Source organism: Triturus cristatus, chromosome 4_1, assembly GCF_964204655.1.
Source record: "Triturus cristatus chromosome 4_1, aTriCri1.1, whole genome shotgun sequence".
In the NCBI taxonomy this organism is placed as follows: Eukaryota; Metazoa; Chordata; class Amphibia; order Caudata; family Salamandridae; genus Triturus; species Triturus cristatus.
In genome coordinates this window covers 1264152647-1264173567 of record NC_140585.1, presented here as the reverse complement: position 1 = coordinate 1264173567, position 20921 = coordinate 1264152647, and the positions used below count along the sequence as shown (strand labels likewise).

The following is a 20921-nucleotide window of genomic DNA, read 5'->3' as shown; positions in this document are numbered from 1 at the left end:
AAAACAATCTGTCACAGGGCTAGTAAACCGAAGGGCATGGTAAACATGGGATGGGATGCTTGAACATTTTATGTATATGCCAGCAGTGTATATTTACATATAATTCTATTGACTTGAGGTCTTTCCTTGATAATGCTGTAACGCTGTTTTGTTGACAAGGAAAATGGATAGTTTGCGTTGAGAATTAATCATGGATTGGGATTTGTAAAAGCAGGAGAAGAATTGGGTGGAAGGGAGCAGTTTTTCAATTCAACAGATTGTGAAATCATGCATTGAATTACAAATGGTCTAGGGGTGAATACCTCAGTTAGCTCACTTCCTCCTTCATGGCTTGAAAAACAGCATCTACAGACCCCTAGCCAACTAAGAACTGCTGCCCAAGGCTTAAGAATCTCCCTTCCTTGACTGTGGCAACCCCGTTCTCTTGGGTCTCCTAAAGGATTCACTGCCCCCCTTCAAAGTGGCCTTCCATGCAGCTGCTCCACTGATTTTTGATCACATGACTCCAGTCCTGACGGAACTCCACTGGCTAATGTGATTCAAAATCAGATTCAATTGAGATGAATCGCCCACAAGGCCATTCATCTCAAGTTCCCTCCTCAACCTCGGAGCCAACCCCACAGATTCTGCATTCACTTCATCTAATCCCTACTATCACAACTGTCTGTCTTCTCTTCTGCTGTCTAGCTGCTCTCGCTGTTGTGTGCTCCCTTACATTATTTCTTTTGGTTACTCTGCATTGTAATTTGTATTTTGACATTTTAATTTTCCTAGTTATTTTTTTAAGTGCACTTACGCCTTCCTGGTAAAGGGGCGTTTTAGAAAACCATAAATAAATGTATTAACTTCAAGGTGGTTTGACACCTGTCTCTGCCTTTCCAATTGTGCTTGCAATATTTAAAAATACATAAATGTCATGACTGATGTCATTTATCATGTCATAAGTGAAGTAAGTTGTGAGGTCATAAGTTGGACATGGTGGTGACGCAATTAAGTTAGCTCATCAAACTAGAACTGAAAAATGTCCGTGTTTTTGCTCTTTGAAAAAATTGCATTGCGTGTGACTTTGTTACCCAACTACAGCATCCTATCTTGGCAAAGCTCCTTAACGGGTCTGACCATCTAGGAGATGAAGCAAGGGTTTCAAGCTTGCCCGATTTGAGTCGCCCTCACTGACCGGCTGTTGCAGACACAAACCATAGAGCAGTACTGGCTAAGAAGGCATTTTAAAGGTCAGCAAACTGGGAAGGGATAAATTAGATCGAGCTTTTGGATACTTAGAGTGGAGAGACCAGCAGGGAGAGAGAAGAGATATTAGAGTATTAGAGCACATGGAAAGTGGATGAGCAACCAGGAAGAGGGAGGTGGGACCAACAGTGTACATCACTCAGGGTAATTCATCGTGAGAACCAGGCCAGCTCTAGAGCCAGATCCATGGTATCGAGCCCTCTTAGGGCTACCTATGCAGCGCTGTGTCCAGGCTTGAGAACCACATCTGGAGTAATGTGTTTCAATTCGGATGCTGCCGCAGCAGTACACATTTCCCAAGGCCACAGCTGGGGTACAATGTTCAGCTCTGGAGGTCCTCCCTTCATTAGCATATTTATGTCAGGAAGAAACATATTCAGGAGATACAGACATAATGAGGCAGCGAACAGGAAAGCTAAGAAAATCTCAGACTGTCCCAACAGATCAAGGTTTAAGGGACAGTATTGAAATCGGAAATCCCACTCCATATAGGCGTGGTTTGGCCTCCGGTCCCAGTGCAACGAAAAATATTTGAAAATAGCCTGGTATCCCAGAGCAAATTATGTCATCTTTGAGTCCCCTGTATCGAATTGATGATAACGTCATATTTTCAAGGTTACTATATCTTATTATACGGCCGGTTCGAAAATAAACTTTCCTCTTTCCCAGATTTTCAGTCGCATATCTGTCTTTCTCTCTTCTCTATTTTTCTCTCCTCACCAGCCCCCCAATCTCTCAGTACATCTGTAAAAGCCGTTTGCTCAACATTTTAGCCTCGGGCAGAATTGCAGGACGTCACTCCTTCACGTTTCATGGAATTGTTTAAAGTGCATTGTAACCGAGGTACTTGCCAGTTTTTAAAAATACGGGAAATCTAGACAATTGGATTTTAAAAGAAAAAATCAAACCCCTGTAGTTAAATGCAGCAAATTAACATTCAGCAGATATTCTTGACAGCAAATCAGCCCCTGTAGCAACATTTCTATTTTAATCTAAAAAATGTATGCCGAAGAAAATATCAAATTGACTATTGACCATAAATGCTTTGATAGTGAATACTGCCAGATGCATAATGGTCACTAGAAAACTCCCAATTTCATCCATTACAAAAATATGATTTTTAACTAATTCTGCTTGCAGATTTACAATTTTGCACACTCCTACACTGAGTTGACCGTAGTAATATCTGTTTTTGTCAGTCCTGGGAATGTTTGCATGTGCTGGGCATAGAACAGCAACAAATATCAGTGTAATTACAGTTTAGGGAATTAAATATGACATCTGTTTTTGCTGTAGGAATGAAAAATCGCAGCTGTTTCTTGCAGCTGTCCACCAGGATGTCAATTCCACTGCCTCGAAGCAGGGAACTAGGTCGCTGATTGAAGGGTGTGGGGACTTCAGTTATCCCCTCTTTGATTGAGTGCGAGGCAGTAGCCGCCATTGGCCTTTTACAATGTAGCATCCTGGATGGTACCTGCATTTTATGTATTTTAAGGTACATTTTTTGTAGGTAAATCAAGGGCATGCCCCATACAATTCCTGCTGCCTCCCGATCATAAGAAGATCAATTTCACCCCATCCACCAGAAATGGGGAAAAGAAGTCGGAATGGATAATATCCCTTATGGGAAGGGCTGCGTGGCACGGCCCACCGCTGCAATTCTACTATTATCATTCTCTTTGTTGCAGTCTCCTCTCTGGGCTTTGGTCATTGAGTCAACAATACACCCACCCTGCGAGCTATTTTCCAAAAGTGGAGGAAGAAAACATTAGGGACTTTGTTATCAGAGAGATTATGCCAGGGTAAAAGTTAGGTTGCAAAAACTGAGGCAGCGGGAGAGTGGTCTCTTGTAATGTAGCCTTTGGAACTGTCATTTGCATGTAGTGCCTGGCTACATGAGTAAATGGGACATGCAAACAGTGGGCTATGGTCAAACCCGGCTTCTATGGGACAGGTTGTGGGTCCAAACCGTAGAACTTTGGGTAAGTGGGAAGATAAACATTAGAGGAGACCTGTGTAACCCCAACAGTCCCAAGCTCCTTGACGGCAGGACCTGTGGCCTCTGCTATTCCACCAATGTGTCTCACACTTGGATTCTGCCCCTCGGTTTTGTATTGTGGGATTTTAACCCTGTCCCTTCTCTGACACCACACCTTTAAGATCTGCCGCACTGAGACCTAGTCACTTCTCTGACAGTGGTTCTCACTCCATGTCGTTCTTTGGCACACCCTTCAAACACAACTTGCAGACTGATATGCAGGTCTGGCATCGTGCCTGTTCTGCACAGCTCTTTAAAAAAAACAGTGTGGGAGATGCATGCTACGGTGGTGGGGTGTTAGCGGGAATTTGTCTGGTCACAGAACCGGTATAGCTGAGAAGCTGGTGGTCATTGGGATGCTGAGGATGTTTATTTGCTTTGCTGCAGGTCTTGACTGGGATGCATGTAAGGCGCAAGATAAGAGTGATACACGCAACACATTCTCCTGGAAGAGCAAGAGTCCACTCAGTGTTTGTTTACCATTGACTCCCAGGGTGGCGAGGGAGGGGTGCTGTGACATTTTAACACACCCATGAAAACAGTCTCCACTACCTCAGCATCCTAAGATCCACCCAGAGTGAAATTGGCGGATAGGTTAGTCCCATCTTGCGTCATCCTCCTAGGAATGGTCTGTGTGTTTGGTGGTAGTTGACGGTCAATTATTTGCGCCATGACACAGGGAATACAGCTCGTACTCCTGTTGGCAAGGATGTGGTTAGGTCCGCAGCTGAGTTTCTGTCATTGGTGGCTCCTCTAAATCCACAATGAGGCGCATCACTGGAGGAGAGTAGGGCTTAGGCACAACTGGAGCATCAGTCTTCCAACTTCAGCCCGTGCTAAATTCACAGGAAAGATAATTATATGACAAACAGAGCATCTTTTGACTTGAGCAGGTCTGTCTGTTTCGGATTCCTCGTCAGCCTCCGGCATTGCAGCGGCGCGTACGATTTTACCCTCATCAGAGGAGGTCAACACAGACATCTGACTTAGCCCGAGGCTGCTCACAGATTACCTCCTAATGGGGCTAGTCTACACAGGCTCATCGTCACTGACAGTTATTTCGCTTCACTTGCTGGCATGGCTCGTGAAATAGCTGCAAGCATGCTGGCGGAAACTGTAGATCTTCAATAGACTGCCCGCGGCAAGGCCTGTAATATTTTGAATTGCCGTGATGCCCCATTACACCAGAGTCTTCAAGTTGTACTTGAAAATCTTTTGCTGCAAAGAAACCAATAGCTTTATTAATCTCTGATTGTGACAGACGTGACTGGGAGTCGGAGAATGAAGTTGGATGCAACAGGCAGCCTGGAGAGCTTCAAAAACAAGCCACTTCACATCAAGGTGAATGTAGCACATAGATTTGTGTTAAGGTAAATAAATGTTCTCTCAATGGACTAGCGGTAGCTCAGAGCCTGAAAGGATTAAATGGGAAAGGGCATTGAGACGGGGGTTTTGAAGGCATTTAACAAGTAGTGATCTTATTTTGAGACAGCATGGTGGGATTTAAAGTGGAGCAGTCTCCCATTGGCCTTTGGATCGAGTTATTGCATAGAGTTTTCAAGGAGTCGTAAATGATGGATCAGGGCATATTAGCCTACTGGAATAAAGGTAGCATGGGGGGTGGAAGAGTTAAACAAGAGTTGAGATAGAGAGGGCAAGAGACTGCAGAAGCTTCACAGGAAGTGATCATCCTTCATTACAAAGGTAGCCTAGTGGGATAAAGTACGAAATGATCTCTTATCAAGACATGGCTAGCTAGAAACTAGAGGTATTGAAGCAGGAAGTGATTTGTTGTAAGGAGTGGTAGAATGAATCTATAATTGGTTAAACAGGAAAGAGAGGGAGAGAGAGAGAGAGTGAGAGTGAGTGGAGGGAGAGAGAGATAGAGAGAGAGTGGAGTGAGTGAGAGTGTGTGAAGAGAGAGAGAGAGAGATTTGTTAATCAATTTAAATCCGTTCAGTTGTTTCTGAGAAATAAAGGTTCAAAATACTTGTAAATCTGGATGGTTGGGTTTGTGGGACATTCTTCAAATAATAGAGCAATCTAATTGACAAAGAGGGCCTTTTTTCCGTTATGCCTTTCGGCCATCTTGCTCACACAGGAGCTTGGCTCTAGTTGGCTGGCCCCAACATAAGGAGAAATGTTGTGGTTGCTATAACTCGTGCCCTTGCCATGCATTGCTTATGACCTCACATATTTCATCACTCATGACATATTCTATTACATTAATGATAACATTACAAGACATCAGAAATGACATTGAGAATAGCACTGTACATGTTTGTTTCCAAATTTCCCAGTAAAAAAATTAAGGTTAGAGTGACGTTATAGTGGGTATGGTAATAAGGCCTGCCTTACCGTAAAAAAAAAAAACTTCGAAATTCACTGAAAAACAAAGGCTAAAGTGAAGTTTTAGTTAGGTATGGTAATAATATCTAACTTTATGTTAAAAAAATAACCTGGAAATTCAGTTTAAAAAAACAAACGGTGAAGTGAAGTTATAGTGAGGCCTTGTAATGGGCCAAACCATGCACTGTTTATGACCTCAAATATTACATCACCATGACATGTTGAGTGACATAACTAATGACATCATCCAGAGCGAAGTTACATCTAGACCTAATTTTCTTTATCCTCTTTACTGCTAATGAGTGTAATCTTTAGCAACATGGTTGACCTCCTAATGGTTCTTGGGTGTGTGAAGAGAGTGATCTCTCAATGAATTATTATGCTAATTGGACAATATTACCAAATTACAATGGTTTGTAAAAGGAAATTCCCAAAATGGAAGGTATTATTGTTGATGACATGGTGTCTTGCAATCTCACTATGGCGATAAACAAGACGTGTTAGACCTAGGACAAAACCAGAGATTTGCAATAGGAAGGCGTCGCTATCAAGACATGGTAGCAGGACTGGAATAGGGAAAAAGGTTGTGTTACGGCCAGAGCTGCCGACTTTGGAACTGGGGAACCAAGTTTCAGTCCCAGCATTGGATCAGCATCCTGTAATTCTGGATAAATCACTTAATCTCCCCATGCCTACACAAAAGAAAACATGAATCTGACCTTGTGTAATGCAACTGGAGCTCATGTAAAGTGGTCCGATGCCATTGGGCCAAGTCTGCACTATATTAAACTGCAAAAAAGAATAAAGTTAATTACAAGAATTAGCATCTGGAGAGGGAGTGCGGTGGGGGCGTGGAGACGCAGGGATTAACCAAGAAGACATTTTCCATCAGATGAAGAGATTAAACTGTCTAATGTCTGATTGGGATGGAGCAGCATTAAGACAATGGGGTTGATAAGTGATTTTGAGGAAGAAGCAGTGCTTTAACTGGGCCCGTACTCACCGGTACGGAGTACCGGCACTTTTTAATATTCACCCCTTGAGTACCGGAACTTCTCCCAGGACAAGGAGAGTACCGGTACTCATGGGGGACCTTGCTTTGACTCAGGTGGTGCGCTTAATTTTCGCGTGCCTCGGTAGCACTTTAAACACGAACAGCTCTGATTTTGCAATCCTGAGCTGAGTTCGTACAGGTGCGCCAGAACAGCAGCTCTTGTCACCGGGACACAGCAATCTTGTCCTGCTTGATGCTTCTCTGCAACTCTTCCAGCAGCGGGTGGGGGGGGGTGGGGGGGGGGGGTGGCAGGGTGTTTTGTTTACCCTTTGATCCTGCACAGTAGGAGTTGAGAGTCCACCATAAAACTGATGGAGAGGGCGTGGGGCGCATTCTTCAGGGCAGTACAGCTTTTTAGAATGCCATTGTTTTAAATGACAGTAAATGTTAGTTCATCAGCAATGTAAATTAAGCATTTTTACTTGAATGTAAATCCCTGCCCTTGCCTCCAATTTTACGATTACCCTCAAACAAAAAAACACTTTAAAGGCAACACAGTTTTCTTTTGGTTTGGTGCATTTAACCTGCTTGTTTCGTATGGGAAACCATGTTTAACCCAAATGCAAAAGGCAACTCCAGGGAATGCTATAGAGTTTCAGATTTTAGCTGGTAATGCTTTTGCATGCTGGGACGCGTAGTTACCCTTTCTCATTATTAGTAAGGGTTTCTAGAAATTCCAGCATGCAAAGCTTTGATGGCAAAATTCAGAGACGGTTTTGAACACACCCTTATTATTATTAGGGCCATAACCATAGGACAGATACTTCCAATTTTTTTAATTTGCACTTGGATTTCTTGCATATAAAGTTTGGAAAGGTTGAAAACCTAGCCCCGCCCCTGTCTCCGCCCCCAGTCCCGCCCCACATTCCACCCCTCAGTCCACCGCTCCTTTTTGTGAGTACCTGCACTTATTTTTTTCCATTTAAAGCACTGGGAAGAAGAGATGCAACCGCAAGAGCGGGGGAGTTAAACAGCAGTAGCATGAAGATTCTAGTCGTTAAGCTGGTGTTGTCTCCCTTTGGAAAGTGGTGGACGAGGTCCTGGACGTGAATGACAGAACGATCAACCGAAGAGGTAACATAAATTGTGACGAGTAGAAGAGGAAGTCGTTTCCTGTGTGAAAGAGGTAGCAGCAAGAGGAGATTTAGCAGATACCCTCAGGAGGCATCGCCCATCAGAGGTGGCCCTGTGCTTTGAAGGGTTTTCTTGCAGAGCAAGAGAGTCTCGAGAATGGCGCTACTGCGAGTGCCCATCAAAACCGAGCGAGCTTGTAAACCGGCGGTGTGCAGAAGTGACTTACCATTCGATGGAACACAGTGGCTAGTTAATGTGGAGAGAATTTTCTCAGGATGTAAAGTACAAATGAGGATTGGGTAGTTGAGATGGGTGTTGGTTCCAGTTTAGATAGACACCACAAGGCATTTTAATTGGCAAACAGGAAATCCTCTTCGATCAAAATAGAAGGATGATGGGGACTTTAAAATGTCAAGCAGGAAGTGAGCTGAGCTCCCGAATGAACACACAAGAAGCAGAGCATGTAGAGAACGGCCTCTGTGCCCAGATGTGGGTCTCGTGTGTACTGTGTCACGAGACTCAACCTGCAGCTCACTGATGAGGCCCAACAAGACAGGCTGGTATTGTATGTGTGTCCCCGTTTACAGGCACCTGACCTAGGATGGACTGTTCCTGCTGGGTGGGATTTGCGTAACGCTGGTCCTTCCTGATGTGGTCTATCAAGTGGAAAACCATGGCCAGGAAGGCTGCCCACACATTGCTGATGTCTGAGACTTTTGCAACCAGTCCACCCATCTTGTTTGTGGTCTCCTTCACTAAATTATATTTTAAAATACTTATATTATGCCTGAGAAATAGAAATGCAGATGAAAATGAAAGAGGCGAGCCACCTCTACGCGCCAGGCGTGATTTAGCAAGGAATGGGTGGCGATATGACCTGGATAGAAGAATGTCTCTCGCCTCCCCTCTAGCGTATCCCACCTGAGACTGACCTTGTAGTTGGGGTGTATTACTTTTTACTACTGATTACACCCCGCAATGGCTTACTCCAAAGAGCGATTAACATTAGGGGTTTGAGGGGAAAGCTTCCAGCTCCCCTACCAGGGTTTGATGTCCATGCACAAGTAACCAGCACTGCCCTCATTCTCTCTCATTCTCTATCTCTCTCTCTCCTCCCTCCTCTCCCCCTAACGAAATAAAAATTCTCACTCAACTTAAAATGCTTTCAGTAAAATGTTTGCTGAGTAAGCATGATGCATTATGGGAAAATTATATTTGGGCTGCATGCACTGGTCCAGGATTCTTGCTAAACTCGGATACTGTGTCAACAGGGACCTGCAGTGTTACCTCTGCGGTAGGTGGTGACACAGAGCAAGTGAATGTGCAGTTGTATTTCTGGTGCCAGAGATGCCCCCGCAACTGCTTCTCCAATAGTTGGCCTTGTCTAGAGTCACTTTGTTTCATGTTGCGGCTGATATGGCCCATGGCAACTTAGTCGTGTCAGCGCGAATGGAACAATATACACTGGACTCGACCCATTGCACAAACAAGAAGGGCTGTGTGCTGCTTTGAGCCGATCGGGCTTAACTGTGGAAAGTCAAGGTACGAAAGTCTCATTTATGTAGCTCTTTATGTACCCAGTGTAGCTACTTTGTCAATATTTATCTGACTTGTTTTGCCAGTAAGATATTTTTGGGCTGGGCAGGGGCCATGCACATCACACTGGCTCTGGTGAGGGCAGACACGACCCTCCACCTGCGTGTCATTCAAGTCTGTGCATCCATAGTTTTGCTGTGGGTCTGACCCCCAACCTCAGCAAAACTTCAAAAATATGGAGCTAAATGGTGTATATTTGGGACAGCATAACTAAACAAGCACTGGCAAAGCCAATAGGTCTCGCCTTTGCAAAATCTATTGCCTTTGCTGATGTATTTCAGCCACATTGTATTGGATCAGGGTGACTTGGACTGGAGGGGGGTGAATTGTGGTGGATTGGATTGGACTGGATTGGGTGGATTGGAATGGAATGGGATGGAGAGGATTGGATTTGGTGGAGTGGGTGGGTTTGGAGTGGAGTGGGGTGGAATAGATTGGATTGGAGTGGGATAGGGTAGATTGGATTTAGTGGGGTGGATTGGATTGAGGTGCATTGGGTAGGCGTGGATTATATTGGAGTGGGGTGGGGTAGAATGCAGTGGATTGAAGTGGGGTGGATTGGACTGGAGTGGGGTGGGTGGGGTGACTTGAATTGGATTGGCGTGGAGTGGAATGGAGTGATGTGGATTGAAGTGGGATGTATTGGTGTGGGGGGAGTGGGGTGGGTTGGAGTGGGATGGGTTGGAGTGGGTGGATTGGAGAGTGGTGGATTGGGGTGGATTCGAGTAGGGTGGGCTGGATCGGGGTGAGGTGATATGAGGTGGACTGGATTGAGGTTTGGTAGATTGGATTGGACTGGACGGTAGTGCTGCCGTTTGGATTGGACTGGGGTGGATTAGACTGAGTTAATGGATTGGGGTGGATTGGTGTGGGTTGATGTGGGGTGGATTGGAGTGAGGCGGATTGAATTGGGAGGACTGGAGTGGAGTGGGTGGAGTAGGGTGGATTGGATTGGGATGAGTGGTTTGGATTGAATTGGAGTGGTATGGGTTGGATTAAAGTGGGGTGGATTGAGGGGCAGATTGGAGTGGGGCGGATTTGAGTGGATTGGAGTGGGGCGAAGTGGATTGGTGTGAAGTGAGGTGGTATGCACAGGAGTGGGCTGGATTGTATTGCAGTGGGGCAGATTGGATTGTGGAGGATTGGTGTGGGGTCAATTGGAGTGGGTTTGGAATTAGGTGTACTGCATGATTGTGTTACAGCATTATTTCGGAAATTACACGTTAGAAAGAACAATGTTGCTTTGCAATATTTAGAACAAGCTAATCATCATCTTTTGAGAACAGCTCCCACCAGCAAAAACAAAAAATGAGTGCAAAGTAAGAAAAGAAGACTTGGAGAAATAAAAGAAAGTTATCTGTAGGAAATAAAACTTTGCAATTGTGTTTGTCCTGCTGAGCACGTTTTTGCCAGTCACACGCTTTGTTGGCAGGGCACTAAAAGTTTAAAAGAACAAAATAGTACCTCCATGGCGTCCAGCAGCGGACGGGAACTGATTAAGTTGAATGAATCAGTGCTTTGTCCCTGCTCCACAGAAAGGAAAGGAAATTATGCTTGGCCTGTAGTGACCAATTACGAGGCAGTAAAGAAGAGTGCCACGCAAGCCAACATATGGTTAGCAACAGGCGGGCTCCAAGCCCTTTTCATTAGTAAAAGTGACTCGCAAGTGCTTGTGCATACCATCGCAGGCACAACCCTGAAAATGGAAAAAGATGTATACTTTACAAGAAGTTCAAATATTTTGGCTAAGCAACCTGACATGGTCTCCTATCATTTCAAAATCTCATGCAGCAGCTTTCTTCATTTCTAACTTCCACTTCCTTCCATTTTAATGTTCTACCCCCTCCAAAGTCGTTTTTCAGTTGTACATTATCACTGAGAATGTTCATTGTACTTGGAAGGGCCAAGATGTGACAATTAACAGTTATGCAGAATTCACAATTTCCAGCTGCATACAGCAGGGCTATCCCTAAGGTGAAACAGATCTCAGATGCTTGAACAATAGGGCTACCCCTTGAGTTACTCACAGCAGACATATCTCTTAGGTTGCACCAATCTTATTATTATTGTTGGTGTTAGTAGTAATGTAATGTCATTTAATGAAGCCCGTGATTAACCCGAGGGTTGTCCTGGCACTAGAAGTAACCAAGATCACCCTGTTGAGCACACAGGGCAGAGGAATCGGGAGAGAAAACTTTTACATTTCTTTCTGAAGCACCAGTGGTTCGTGGTGGTGTTAATGTCCAGGAGAAGGGAGTTCCAGGGTTTAGCAGCGAGATAGGAAATGGCTCTACCACCCCTGCTGGCTCTCACGCTAGACTGAATGATGACCGCTCTTGAGGAGGTGGAGCAAGGGGTGAGGGTAGGAAGATAAGGTCTGAACATGGCCTTTAAATGTGAATGGCCCTGATTGCACAGGGCCCTGTTTGTCAGGTAGGGAGCCTTAAAGGTGGAGCGTCTTTTGATCATGAGGCGGTGAAGCTGCTTAAGATGGAACAATATCGGAGCCCAGTGCAGGAAGTTAAGAATCATCATAGGAGTAGACTACATGCAGCCATTTCAGGAGATACTCAGGGTTCCCTAGAAAGAGGGAGTTCCCGTGATCCAGGCAAGGAGAGATCTGCGAGTTTACTACTGTCTTTCTGGTTTGCGAGGGGAGAAGGGGGAAAGCATTTCTACGAACAAGAGTCTGAGAGTTGATGTTTTTAGAGAAGGACAAATCCTAGTCAAACCAAATGTCCAGATTTTTAGTTGTGGACTTAAGAGGTGGGGAAGAGGTTGTAAGTCCTTAGGCCGCCCAAAAAGTTCAGGTTGACAAAAGAAAAGAGTTTCGATCTTGTCACAGTTAAGTTTAAGAGAGTGATCATGAATTGAAATAACACAATGCTTCAGTTCTTAGAAATGATGATTTGTGTCATCAACATAGGAGAGCGCCTCAAAGCCAAAAGAGCGGATCAGAGTGGCGAGAAGGCGTAAGCAGACCTTGAGTGGGGCTGAGCGGTGACTCCTGTGGACGCCAGAGCTGGGAGAGATGCGGCCGTTGGAAAGGGAGTGAGTGTGGCCGTTAACTACGAGCAGAGAGAAGAGAGCCCCCCCTAGCTGAGAGCCTGCTTACAGATCCCAACACCCCATTATGTAGCGTTGATGGGGGCAGGACCAGTGTCATTTTTAGGTTTATAACGTACTACCTAGCCTGAGATGCCCAGCAAGAACTGGTCTGCTCTCAACCGTTGCCTGACAAGGGGAAGGGATTGGTTGCGAGTTCACTTTACATTTGAAAACATTGATTTCAGATCATAGAGTCCGATCAGAACATCAAAGACGAGACCAGTAAGGCCCTCTAGGTGCTCCGCTCTTGGTGGCCAGTCTGCTGGGGCCGGACCCACAGGATTTCTATTTGCGGGGCGCGGTCTCCTCCCTGGGGTGCAGCAGCAGTTGTGCCCCCCAGGCTGCTGGATGTTGTGGGGTGCAGCATTTATGAGTGATGGATGAGTGGATCCTGGCCTTCACCGTGAGTCGGTGCAACTCCTTTCTGGTGATAGAAAAGAATGAAGATTGGCATCACTCTCTCCCATAAAGAAATATGACGGATGACATCACATTGACATGGGCACCCCATAATCTTTAAAAAAATATATATATTTGTAAAGCGCACTTTCACCCGGCGGCATCTTGGCGCTGAATAACAGATGTTTATTGTTACGCAACTCAATGGTACTCATTTTATCGACCTCAGATAAATAAAAGGATGAGTGGACCCGATGGGATTTGCACCTGTGACCATGATGTCACACACAGGCCCTTGCAGTGGACTCATTAGTCCACTGAGCCACCAGACCCGGCTAATCTCTGCTTTAACCGGCAGGTTCGTGGTCTCTGCTGTGGGTGGCACTGGTAGCGCCTAGAGCGCTGGTCTGTTGTGCCCCGCATGCTTGTGCGTTGGGACGTGTCTAGCCTCCTGCTTGGCGCTGTGCTGTCAGCGCTCACAGCCCTCCTCCCTCCCGGCCCGCTCCCCCGCTGTCCTATTCGCTGCTCGGGAAGCTCGGCCTCCCGAGGCGGGGTTGTTCCCTCTGCCGGTGCTCGGGCTGAGGATGGAGGGCTTGTTCCCTGTGTGCTTAGGACCGCTGCTGACCCGAGGAGGCTCTTGTGGGCAGCTCCCATCCTTCTGGGACCCGCAACTAGGATAAACGAGGAGCCTTCGTGTGAGGTGCAGCTGGCCCTGTGCCCCTGAGGGTGAGACATGGCATCTCAAACCACTTAGTTCCACGGTACTAGATCACTCTCTCCGCGTCTTACTCCTCCTCTCTTTAAATTTCCTTCGTGCCACCCACCCGTCTCTTTCCGTCGATGTCCTGCGCGTTCTCCTTTTCTCCTCTTCTCATTTCAGCGCCCCTTTCTCCTTCCAGATTCTATCGCCCCCTCCTCCCTCGCTCTCTCTCTTATTCTCACCACTTGCTCATGCATCACCTTCTGTCCTTCCCTTTCACTTCATCCTTCATACTCCTCTTCCCTCTTTATTCTACCCCTTCTTTCCGTCTTTCTTCTCCCTTATTCTCCCCCTCTACCCTCATGTCCTTTACCAATTTTGCACAATGCTCTGGGATAGGGTGATAGCACTCTTGAAGCTATCCACGGCAGGCTTCTGACACTTGCTCCTCCTGGCCACGCCCCCTCAGGCACCTGCACGCGCACTGAGCTTTCGGATCTCGTCCTTCCCTCCCGCTCACCCTGGACCCGGGACCTCCGGTGTCTTCGGCAACAAACAGCGCGCGTGCTGAGTTAACAGGTCCCTAAATATATGAGAAGGAGCACCCCGAGGTCCGGCGTGCGCTGTATCCTGGTCATTGCCCAGAAAGAGTGCGCTGCTGAGACAGCCCAAGCGTGAACTGAGAGAATTGGACAGAGGGGCGAGGCATGGACAAGACAGACACGGCTGAGGCATGGGACGCACGGGGTGAGCAGGGAATGCTGAGGACTGGGTAAGTACTGGCGAGTACTAGTGTTTAAGGTATTTTGCAAGCCTGGAAGGGGTTGAGGTACTTTGCCAGAGCTGTGTGGCAGTCTCAGTACTGGGAGGTCAATGAATCTTGCAGGTCCGGTTTCTGGTGCATTGGCGGAGCCGTGTCCCACGCGTTGTTTAGGTAGGAGGGAGCCTGCCGGTAAGTCGGACCTGGGCCCCGTACTGAGGTAGCCTGAGCGGGGTAGGTCTTGACTGAGGTGCACTGGCGGAGCTGTCTGTCTGCGGTCTGTCCTGGAGTAGCTGGGGCGTTGCAGGTCGGTGTGAAAGAGCACAGACAGTGTCCGCCCGCAGCCCTAGTGTTAGAATAACTGAGGCATTTCCGGTCAGGTTTGGGGCACATTGGCAGGTCTGTTAATTGAAACCCAGTACTGAAATGGCGAGGGGCCAGGGGGGCCGCTGGACCTGACTCTGACCCCACTCCTCCCTTAGGATGCGCGTGCAGCCTGCCGTGAACGCCCTGCGTGCCGGCTTTGGTCGGGGTGTGACCCCGGCTTGTTTTGGTTTGGTTTCGGACTGCATTCCTTGGATGTGATTTGTTCTAAACGAAGGGCTGGGAGAGGGCCCAGAGCGCTGCCTGGGAGAGGAGACAGAGCGCAGCTGGTGCTGCCGGAGACGCGCATCTTCCCACCCGCCCCACAGGAAGCGGAGCGCCCCCGCATGGAGGAGAGGCGCGCGGGGCGGCAGCGGGGCCTTCGGGTTCACCGTGAGTAGATAGAGTTGGGGGACCTTGGTGTTAGGACGAGGAGCCGGGGTCACTGTCTGTACGAGCGCTAGTGCTTCACGGGAGGCTGGGATCCGGGAGACCTCGTGTCACAGTGGTGGGCAGTGTCGCAGCCAAGGATGCGAAGCCAAGGCCACACAATGTGGCAGTGGGGAGCTGGGCTTCACTGTGTCAGAATCAGAGGCCAGGGTTCATTCACAGTGTGTTGATGAGAGCTAGGGTTCGCTGTGGAGATGCTGGAGACCCAAGGCGGGCGCAGTCCTTGTTGAAGGGAAGGGAGAGCGCTTGCAGGTGGATCAGATGAAATGACCAGCAGGATCCGGGGGGATCTGAGTGATCAGTTCTGGGTGCCCTCCACACCCAAAAGGGTGTCATGCTTCCTCATATGGTGCTCCGCTTCTGGCCAGCGCTGCAATGCCCGCGGGCCCCTCAATGGGAGCTCTTTGGCAGCAATCTTTTGCCGAATGATGAGTGCAGGTGAGGGGGTGCGTGTGTAGGGTGGTGCGCAAGTGGTTTAAAGAGTCTAAGGGATCCCCGCAAAAATGTTTTAATGGAGCAGTGGTTCTGTTGACACACTAAAAGCAAGGGAGCTATCATTGGTAATAATGTGCTGAGATATCTTCTGTGGGTGGGGAATGAGGTCAGCATGTTTCATGCCTCGGTGCCTGGAGGGTCAGTGGCATTTCATCAGGATTAGGTAAATTCCTACCCTACGGAGGACGGGAGCCCAAGTGGCCGTGAAGGGTTTCCAATCAAAATTGGTTAAACTGCACCAGCTGCGGTGCGGTGAGGGGTATCCAACCCCAGAGTTGAGTTACTGAGGCCCCTTAGGTAAGGCAGCGGCCCGCGCCTAGCATGACACCCTTTTGGGTGTGGAGGGCACTCAGATCTGATCACTGGAATCCCTCCTTGGATCCCTCTGGTGATTTCACCTGACCCACCTGCACGCACTCTCCCTTCCCTTCATAGCGGAACCGCACCCTTCTTTAAACGTTACTGTCTAAATTAGGAGCATGGGGTCTGGACCTGTCTAAACCGCTCCGTGTCCCTCCCTCGATTTGCTGATGCTGGAGACCAAGCAGCAGGATTAAGGTTGGTTTACACTGGTTATTTTCTGAGGTGCCTGGTGGTCAAAAAAACTGCATCCTGGGTAATTACCAGTGGCTATGATTAATTCAAACATTCCACCAATCCTTCATTCAACCCTTCAATTTTTTCTTCTATTCCTGTTGAGATGCTGGGGCTTGCTGCCACTATAAGGAGCCATGGGTAGTTGTAAGAGAATGAATAGCCGGGATTCCAAGTATGAAGAGGAGCAGCCAGGGTTTTGCGTGAGCATGAGGACGCTGGTTCATCACTGGAGGATGACAAGCTGGTGTTTCTTTCTGAGGACAAGGAGCCATGGCTTTTTTATGGCTAAGGGATTATCCTTTTTTTTTTTAAGTGATATTTTTGATTTACACTAAAGCTTTTTTTAAATGTGACTGGTTCCGGTTTGATATACTCATCCGTAAAAAAAAAAAAAAAACAGGCTTACATTGCTGCCTACTCACAAATCAACTACCTAGGTGACAAGCAAACTGGACTATGACCCGTCCTTCTTTATTGGCCTCCCAAAACATTTTTTTACCTCCCAGAAAGTCATAAATATTACTCAGTCCCCTTTTTGTTTTTTTCTACCAACCACATCCTTACATCAGTACCCCCTATAAGCTGGTTCCGATCAGGTACTTTCTATAAGCTCTTCACAGGAGACTTCCGCACAGTCTGTTGGCATAACCCCCACACACCTGGGGTGACCAAGTTTTGAATACCCAAAACTGGAACATTTGTCAAACATAGAAGTAGGACTGCAATTTTTCATTGATCGAGGGGCGTAGAACGACTTGGGTGAAAGCACTCACTATCATTTCTCCAGGTGTGTTATGAAAGGCTGCCCTTTGTGAGGCCAGGGTAGTATATAGTAATGTCAATTCTTATATAACCCTCCTGCCCAGACTAATACTAATGCTATTACACTTAGGCAGCCCAAAACTGCTATGGGTCATGTTCATCAGGGTCTACAGCAATAAACCCTCAATCGCCAACTGAACGGGCATGGAATGTCTGAAGAGATCTGCCATATGCCACAGGCAGTGAGGAACTTGAAGTCCACCACGGTGAGTCCCAACTTGCTACATCCTATGATTGCGTCTTGGCATTTTACATTGACAATTGGATATGGGATGATCATAGCAAGGTCTGTTCCAGGAGATTTTACCTTCCAGGGGAAGCCTACGCAGTACCATAAACTTTCAACAAAAAATCTCACAATGGTCAACCGAGTGTAATAACCAGCAAAGTGGACTGTGACCCTAAGAAATACCATAATGGGACCCGCAGAGCTGCTGATACCTGCCGATAACAAAAGAAAACATAAACGGAGTCTCTGCCTCTGACACTCCTCAATCCAACACACTGCTAAGCACTGAATCCCATGACACCATAGCACAACTCGGTGGTCCTCACGCACAGCATGGAAACATCCCATATAAGACCGAAACAAAGGTAACACCCTTCAGACCTCACACCCTACATGGTGGTGCATGCTGCTCATATAGGCAAGCTCTTCAGCGCCCCAAAATACTGGTGGTAAGCGCTATATAAATGTTGCGGTAAAGACAATAGAAATCAGTGTGGTACTTAGGGTAATTATATGCAACGTTTACACTTCGAATCATCTCTCAAGTCAATTGCTTTCTGATAACAACTGAAGGAAAACCTGCCTTGCTCTGTGTTTTCAGTCCACCTTCATTGTAGACCAGCAAATTTGAGAATGTTACAGAAATTTCCCAGGATCGATGGTAATAAACCAAGACTGTCCCATTAGGCCTCTGCACTGTCCTAACAACATTGTAACTTTCTCAAAACTCCTCTGTTACCTATTGTTGCCCCTGCCTTCCAATCACTGGGCCTCCGACACTGGAACTCTCCCGATCTGCTGTCCACTTCCTTAATCCCACTATTAAATAAAAACGCTATTTTAGCCCGCCTCTTCCTGCTTGAATGTGAATATGACAAAGCACCTCTTTGAACTATCCCAGCTGCCGCAGCTCCTCTTTGATATTGTAAATGTGTGTTCCTCATGCGCACTTATGACACCACTTGCGCAACCATGCCCACACATTCTCACAAATGTAATCCACCCTAGTTGTGACTTTATCGTATTTACTTGTGTGAAGTTTATCCTGCAGAAACCACTAACTAATATCTGCATTTTGTCACTTATATTTTGCCCGTATATTTTCTGCGTATAATTTTGTGAAATGATATTGAGTGCATTTTTTAACGTTTTGTGATTTCTGTAGCATTGTTTTTTCCTTTGTGGTGAGGTTCAATATGGCTAAGGCTGTACATGGCGTTTTAGTACCTTGATACGTGGTTTCCTGCCATTTGAAAACACTCCTCCGCTCTCTGGGTGTATGGTTGGGGTTCTGGTCGATGTTTCTAACTTCTGGGGCACCTCTTGGCAAGGGTAAACGTGTGCCTACTTGGTATGGTCGCATGAAGTACTAGCAGGAGGAGGCAGGTTCAAGTAGAAAATATCTTGCAGTCATACCATTAGTGGCGTAGGAAGGGGGGTGCTGTGGGTGCAGGCCGCCCGGGTTAAATCACTAGGGGGGGGGGGGGTAGCAAAATGTGTTTTAAATACATATTTTTGCCATTTTGTCAAGCTGGGGGTGACAAGAATTTTTCCTTACTGGGTACCACCTGACCTTGCTACGCCATTGCATACCACACATCTGTCTCACAGTTCCTCGAGCCACTCTGCTGCAGGAGAAAGTTGTGCATAAATGCGAAACCTGCATAACTACACAAATTATGCAAAGCCAGGCAAGAACAGTTTACATTTAAAAACTAAGGGCTTATTTACAGGCACTCGGAATATTGACATAAGTGGAAGAAAATCCCACAAACAGTAAAAACATAAACACGTGGATAAACAGACTGCAAGCCAGATTAGTTCACTTTGGGCTGAGGCTGGAAGGTGTTTTTTTTTTTTACCTTTGGCCCGAGACCACTGTAGGAAGTTAGACTTGCCAGAATCAGAGAGCCAGAGATCAACCTTGCATCTGCTCATTGCTTTTTCAAATCCAAAATTATACAGTTTGTTTTTACTCCAAAGAAGAAGTACAGTATTTGTGGGAAATGTCATCTGGTCCACTGTAAATCCCCCAGATGTTCACTTTTGCCTGCTCTGATATTTGGCCCGGGCTGGGGTCTGACACACCTGCCTCAGTCCTCCTGCAGTTTTGTTTACTTGTTTAACTTTTAATGCCTGCACGTGTGCAGCACACTAATAACAAGACATAGGTTTAAATAGGGGCGGGGCCTAATGCTGCCAACTTAACAAATGTGTTTTTATGTAAAGTGCTCCCAAGTGACATGTCTAGCACATGAATGCCGACTACTTTATGAACGCAGAGGGCTGCTTTTAGAACTTCCCTGAAAAGGCATGCCTTCTCTCTCCAGTTTTGTTTTATAGTACAAGGGAAACCCATGGGATAATTGGGGCCTGGTGAACCAGTAATATTTCAAAGCACAGGTCCCTAGGATAACAGTAGTGCTGTGAGATAAATAGACATTGAAACATCTTTTTCATACAAATGAAAGCATATATAGAGACAGACAAAATGTACATGGAGTTTTAGTGGGGTGAGAAAATCGCGCTAGGGGCTCAAACAACCGTGATACTTATGTGCAAATTATAGATATATATATCACAAGCCAAAAGCACAGATACAGCCCTCATGTCACAAATTAATAACATAGGGGCAGCTCTGTATTGTATGTCAACAGAGTTTCTATGCTATTATTAATGAAGTGTCATTCTCAGGAAGTAAATCTCTGAGCCCTAAAATTGAATTTAACTGTTGAGATTACGATTGCAGAATTATAAATATTTTGGTCAATTATGGGACATCTGGAATTCAGCGTGAGCCCTGTTTCTGCAGGTTCAACCCTCCAGAGCTATATTACCGAGCTGCTGATTAAGCCTGGGCAAAGCACTACGCTACGCTCGCGTAGTTTGCGAAGTTTGCGCTACTTCGCACTACGCGAAATGCACGTAGCTCAGTGCAAACATGCGTAGTGTTGCGTAGTGCAGCGTTCATTTTTTGCTTGCTCGCGGTCCTCAACATCAAGTTGGCGACCGCGAGCAAGCAAAATGACATCCCGGCGAGACTTTTTCCTTGTTCGCGATCAGCAACATCCAGTTGCCGATTGCGAGCATGGAAAATAAACATCCTGGCGAGATTCTCAACGCGGGGAGGTCAGGTTTCTCATTGTGAGTGGTCGCGAATGCTCGCGACGAGAAACTACCAGTCCACGTTGAGAAAGCTGCCGCTTGAGTAAAAATCTACTCGAGCAGCAGAAAACTACAGCTCGCACTGTGCAAGATGCCATTTTCAATGATTGCACAGTGCCGGATGCTTGTCCGCACTGTGTAATCATTGAAAACGGCATCTTGCACAGTGCGAACAGGGTACTACGCAGTTCGCGAAGTGCTACGCGTAGCTCGCGTAGTGCGAAGTGCACTTTGCGTAGCTTCGCGTAGTGCTACTTCGTGAACTACGCCCAGGGTTACCAGTGCTGATATCTTTAAGGAATATGTGGAAGGCTGTGGGGTAACCTAAATACAGGTATGGAGGAATGGAGCTGTATCGGAGGGGGTATCACTTCACTTAGAGTGGGACCGTCTCCAGATTAGCATCTATGTTTGAACAAAACTGCTGGGACGAGATGTGAACGAATCCTCGCATAGCAGGGCGAAATCGAGAAA

General features: G+C 46.6%; 1 protein-coding gene across 9 annotated transcripts in view; it reads left to right on the top strand.

Annotated features, from left to right (window-relative positions):
- The window catches only part of ZNF385A (zinc finger protein 385A), an 850943-nt gene that overhangs the window by 645099 nt on the left and 184923 nt on the right, over positions 1-20921 (top strand). Inside the window, exon 1 of one of the 9 annotated variants that reach the window (XM_085654760.1) lies at positions 13435-13592. The exons of 5 other annotated variants lie outside the window; for them this stretch is intronic. The gene's annotated coding sequence lies outside the window, so the exon portion shown is untranslated. Of the gene's footprint in view, positions 1-13434; positions 13593-14079; positions 14339-20921 lie in introns of those variants that run through there. 3 more of the 9 variants (XM_085654759.1, XM_085654761.1, XM_085654756.1) reach the window with 3 other exon arrangements.